The sequence below is a fragment of the Lithobates pipiens genome, unplaced genomic scaffold (assembly GCF_037356315.1).
Source record: "Lithobates pipiens isolate NorthernLeopardFrog02 unplaced genomic scaffold, aLitPip1_a1.2 Scaffold_16, whole genome shotgun sequence".
Lineage (NCBI taxonomy): Eukaryota > Metazoa > Chordata > Amphibia > Anura > Ranidae > Lithobates > Lithobates pipiens.
In genome coordinates, this window is record NW_027507748.1 from 13,214,477 (window position 1) to 13,220,879 (window position 6,403).

The following is a 6,403-nucleotide window of genomic DNA, read 5'->3' on the forward strand; positions in this document are numbered from 1 at the left end:
ATATAAGCATTTTTATGTATTATAATATATATATATTATTATTATTATTATTATTATTATTATTATTAATAATATTATTACCTATAATATTGTGTTGTTGTTATTATTACTATACTGTATTATTTGTATTATTGTTATTATGTTTACATATAATATTGTGTTAATATTTTTATTATTATTATTGTTATTTTCACTATTATTGTTATTTTTTTATTATATATGTTTACAAATTAAAATCCCTATTTATTTATTTATTTATTTTTTTGTTTTTTGTTTTTGTTTGAAAATTACTTGGAGCCCCCAAACATTATATATATATATATATATATTTTTAGCAGAGACTCTAGAGAATAAAATGGCGAGTGTTGCAATATTTTATGTCACGCTGTATTTGCACAGCGGTGTTTTAAACACAACTTTTTGGAAAAAGGGACACTTTTGTGAATTTTTAAAAATAACAAAAAACAGTAAAGTTATCCCAATTTTTTTTTTGTATAATGTAAAAAGATTAAATTACGCTGAGTAAATAGATACCAAACATGTCACGCTTTATAATCGCACGCACTCGTGGAATGGCGACAAACTACGGTACCTGAAAATCTCCGTAGGCGAGGCTTTAAATTTTTTTTACGGTTACCAGGTTAGCGTTACAGAGGAGGTCTAGCGCTAGAATTATCGTTCTCGCTCTGACGATCGCGGCGATACCTCACATGTGTGGTTTGAACACCGTTTACATACGCGGGCGCGACTTCCGTATGCGTTTTCTTTGCTGCCCGAGCTCACGGCGACGGGGGGGGGGGGGGCGCTTTGAAGTTTTTTTATTCTTATTTATTTATTTATTTATCTTTTATATTATTAAATTGTGTTTTTATTTTTTTATTTTTTATTTGATCACTTTTATTGCTGTCACAAGGAATGTAAACATCCCTTGTGACAGTAATAGGTGGTGACAGGTCCTCTTTATGGAGGGATCGGGGGTCCCCCCACCGCTCCTTTACACTTCAATGTATTCAGATCACCGAAAACAGCGATTCTGAATACTATAATTTTTTTATAATCCGGCGCCATTGGCAGCCGAGGAAACGGGAAATGACGTTGTGACGTCGCTTCCGTGTTTACATCCAGGAGACTGGAATAAAGCCGCCTCCGGGTTCATTCTTTACGGCTTCGTTCCAGTCTGTCTCTAGCCGCCGGAAGCGGCGGATCGTCGATCGGCTCTCCCGTGTCACTGGGAGGCCCGGGAAGATCGGCGGGAGAGAGGGTGGGCGTCCCCTCCCGCTTCTCCGGGATAAGTCGAGCAGCATTTAGCTGTATTGGTTGTTATCCCTGGAAAGCCGATCGCCCGCTCTAAAAAACGGGACCCGGGATGATGTTGGCAGCTGTGGGCATCATGTCCGTATAACCCCCGAATTGTTACATATAATATTGTGTTGTTGTTGTTATTATATTGTATTACTTTTATTATTATTATTATTATTGTTAATATTGTTATATACTAATACAATATATGTAATAATAATAGTAATGATAATAATAATACAATATTATGTATAATAAAAATAATAATAATAGTATTAATAGATAAATAAATAGTAATGATACTATTGTGTTAAAATTACTATTATTATTATTATATATTATATATATTATATACATATAATATTGTATTATTATTATAATTATTATTATTGTTCTTATATATACATATACAGTGGTGTGAAAAAGTGTTTGCCCCCTTCCTCATTTCCTGTTCCTTTGCATGTTTGTCACACTTAAGTGTTTCGGAACATCAAACCAATTTAAACAATAGTCAAGGACAACACAAGTAAACACAAAATGCAATTTGTAAATGAAGGTGTTTATTATTAAAGGTGAAAAAAAATCCAAACCATCATGGCCCTGTGTGAAAAAGTGATTGCCCCCCTTGTTAAAACATACTATAACTGTGGTTGTCCACACCTGAGTTCAATTTCTCTAGCCACACCCAGGCCTGATTATGGCCACACCTGTTCACAATCAAGGCATCACTTAAATAGGAGCTGCTTGACACAGTAAGGTCCACCAGAAGATCCTTAAAAGCTACACATCATGCCGAGACCCAAAGAAATTCAGGAACAATTGAGAAAGAAAGTAATTGAGATCTATCAGTCTGGAAAGGGTTATAAAGCCATTTCCAAAGCTTTGGGAATCCAGCGAACCACAGTGAGAGCCATTATCCACAAATGGCGAAGACATGGAACAGTGGTGAACCTTCCCAGGAGTGGCAGGCCGCCCAAAATTACCCCAAGAGCGCAGCGACGACTCATCCAAGAGGTCACAAAAGACCCCACAACAACGTCCAAGGAACTGCAGGCCTCACTTGCCTCAGTTAAGGTCAGCGTTCATGCCTCCACCATCAGGAAAAGACTGGGCAAAAATGGCCTGCATGGCAGAGTTCCAAGGAGAAAACCACTGCTGAGCAAAAAGAACATCAAAGCTCGTCTCAATTTCTCCACGACACATCTTGATGATCCCCAAGACTTTTGGGACAACATTCTGTGGACCGATGAGACAAAAGTGGAACTCTTTGGAAGGTGTGTGTCCAAGTATATCTGGCGTAGAAGGAACACTGCATTTCATAAAAAGAACATTATACCAACAGTAAAATATGGTGGTGGTAGTGTGATGGTCTGGGGCTGTTTTGCTGCTTCAGGACCTGGAAGACTTGCCGTGATAAAAGGAACTATGAATTCTGCTGTCTACCAAGAGATCCTGAAGGAGAATGTCCGACCATCTGTTCGTGTACTCAAGCTGAAACCAACTTGGGTTCTGCAGCAGGACAATGATCCTAAACACACCAGCAAGTCCACCACCGAATGGCTGAAGAAAAACAAAATGAAGACATTGGAGTGGCCTAGCCAAAGTCCTGACCTGAATCCTATTGAGATGTTGTGGTATGACCTTAAAAAGGCCGTTCATGCTCGAAAACCCTTTAATGTAACTGAATTAGGACAATTCTGCAAAGATGAGTGGGCCAAAATTCCTCCAGGACGCTGTAAAAGCCTCATTGCACGTTATCGCAAACGCTTGGTTGCAGTTGTTGCTGCTAAGGGTGGCCCAACCAGTTATTAGGTTTAGGGGGCAATCACTTTTTCACACAGGGCCATGATGGTTTGGATTTTTTCTCAAGTCATCTTCCAGGACGGCACACCTGAGAGATGAGAGGCTCCTCCCTACAGGAAACACAATCAATCGACAGCTGTTTTAAGTCCCCACCCTTCCCCTTGATCCTCAGTTTTTGATTGTGTTTCTCCCTACACAGCGAAACTGTTTGTTTTTTCCAAATGACCCGAAGCCTGGGGCTGGTGGTCTTCCCCTGGGAGCCGGACCACAAGCCTGGGAAGCCTCTGGGTCTGGTAGGATATTCTTGTCCTTCCTGGGGGGTTCCCCTATCTTTTCCTCAGGGCGGGCAGCAGAAATTGGAAAAGCCCCCCTGAGAGCTGAAGGACCCTGGGTACAGTGGTGTACCCAGAACTTCAGGGGCCATTATCCTGTCTCCCCCCTCCTTACCTGTACAGGTGGCTGTTCAGACGGGGGTGCTGGCCATCGGTTCTTTCTAGGGGGCTTGTCCCCGACTCCTGGGTCCCCGGTAGCTCGCGTGGGCTGCCGGAGAGGGCGTGGCAACAAGCACCCGCGTCATTTTCAAACTTTGGGAAAATGGCAGCGGCGTTCTTACCCAGGAGGGAAGGCTGAGAGTCAGTAGGAGCAGGCGCCCACATCCTCCTTTCTCTAGAGCGAGGAGGCACCAGTTTACTACGGTGGATGTCTGCCTTAACCACCTCAGATATGAAGATGGGAATGAGGAATGGAAGGCATTGCCCCCCCCCCCCCCCATGTATATAGACTGACTTCCCTATGGGGACAGCAGTTGGGGGGGGGAGCACTTTGGAGGCTATCCTCCTTGCGTGTGGACCATAAGGATGGAAAAGCAAGCCCGCTGGCTGTGGCAAAAAGAGGAAGACGACAACGGTGAGTACTTTACTTTCCTTTTGCCGTGGGAATTTAGCTGCAAAATCCCCAATTCCAGCCAGAGGGTTCCTGGGCATTTGAGATCTCACCTGGGGTCTGGATTCAAATAGCCCTTAAGCTTCTGCTAAAAACACCAGCTGCAGCCCCTCTTACATCAGAGAAGCTGTATGGTGGACAGGTGGTGCAGAGGAACGAGTGTGCCTAAACCCCTTCAGATGAGAAAGAGGTAGGTAGGCCATTGCTCCCCCTTCCCCGTGTATATACTGACTGGTGCAGAGCAGAACCTGGGGTCGGGATACAAATAGCGCAGACGCCACTGCTAAAACCACCAGCCACAGCTCCCTCTTACAGCAGAGACACTGTGGTTATCGCAGCAGTAGGTTGCCAGCCTCTCCCTACATGCCCAGTTGTGGTACATTTAGTAGGGATGAATATAGCGTACAGAGGGGACCTGGTAGATACAAAGTTACTTACAGGCCAGGTATACCACTGAACAGGTTATTAATTGGGCAGTGGTTGGTGGATTCAGAAGCTCCCCTGGTCAGCAGGTGCACTAGGTTACCGGCCCTATTAGCCCAGCTGCTAGGAATCTGAAGTTGCTTCACAATGTTTAAAAGCTGACCTAACATTCAAGGATGGGCAGAGACCAAGCTTCTGTGTGGCATGGTAGGGGTTCCCTTGTCACAGATCCTCCTTTTGGGGGTTGCTTGCTATAGTTAACTTTCATAAGCTCCAACCTCCCACTCCACCTTTACACTGTGTTTATATTATAGTGTAAGAGGTAAGAAGAAACTTTTTTAATTGGTTTGGGCTACAATCCACTCAGTGGCAGATCTAAAGGCGATTCACCATAGATCGCTCCCTACATCCTTTTAATTGAGGATTTTCTGTGCAAACCTATGCAAGAGCTACATAATTAATTGTTTGAAGCCTGCAAATAGCTATTTACCTCCCAGGCTAAACTGGTAACCACCTCTTCTAGAGAGGTCTTAAATTGGTCTCTAGGGCTGGGCTCATTGAGACTTTAGTTGCTAATCAGCACCACCTGGATATGTGCTGGCTAGCGTTTGCTCAGTCTATGGAGGTAAGGTAGGACAACAACTACTACTAATAGTAGGGTGTCCAACCATTTTAGGATCTGTTCCTTCTCTGGTGGTGAAGGTTTAGTATCTACAGCCCAGGCTATGCCTATGAAATAAATTGCCTGTTGGTTATTTCATAAAGGGATAGACCATGACTCCTCATTGGCTGCACACCAGTAGACCTCAGTAGTGAAGGTTTGTCCTTGCTGGGATGTTTTTGTGGCACAGCAGAAATACACATTGAGATTTGTGACATCTCTGCTTATAAGGGCTATATTGCTGTACATCAGAAATGCACTGCACTGAAGCTTGTTTGCTGTCCTTTATATACTAAAGGTACTGCTTTGTTTGGCTACAGATCAGAAAAATACAACAGTGAAGGTGGTCTGTACTTTCTGGTTTTGTGTTGCACAGCAGAAATGCACATCATTGTGTCTGGTGACATCTCTGCTCATAATGGTTATATTGCTGCACATCAGACATACACAAGATTGAGGTCTGTCTGTGGGGCTTTGTGTCCTGTTTTACTGCCTTGTTGGTTACTTATCAGAAAGGCAGCAGTGAAGTCTGATGGTCCTGATTTGCGTGGCGCTGTGCTGATTCAGACAGTGCTATTAACAGCAATGGCTGCCGAGTTTAAACATGCGATTTGATATGTTGAGTCGCATGACAAATCATTTCAATATGGATGTGCTATCTCTATTCATAGTGTTTTATTGTTGCACATCAGATTTATACAGCATTAAGGTCTGTGAGGTTTTGTGTCCTGTATTACTGCCTTATCAGGCAGCAGTGAAAATTGATGGTTCGAATTTGTTGGGCTACATAGTAGAAATACAAATTGAACCCCTGCCAGGTGTAGTACATATACTGCCTTTGGTAATCCCTGTAGCACCACAAAGTGGTGTTGTGCTGATTTTAGCCATGTGATTTGACATGTTGAGTCGCAAGGCCAAATCGCTTCAATATGGATGTGCTATCTCTATTCAGAATTGTTATATTGTTGCACATCAGACATATACAAGATTGAAGGTTGTCTGTCCTTTTATGTCTTGCATATACTGCCTTATTGGCTGCATATCAGAAAGGACACAGCAGTGAAGGTTGCTTGTCTTTTTCTGATTTTGTTTTTGCTGCTCAGCTGAGAGACACATTGAGGATGGTGGTCTCTCTGCTCAGTATTGGTATATTACTACACATCAGACATACACAAAGATTGAATGTTTGTGTCCTGTATGTTCTATATTTACTGCCTTATCGTTTGTATATCAGGCTAAGCAGTGTTTCTCATGGATCTACCTTTCTGCATCTTA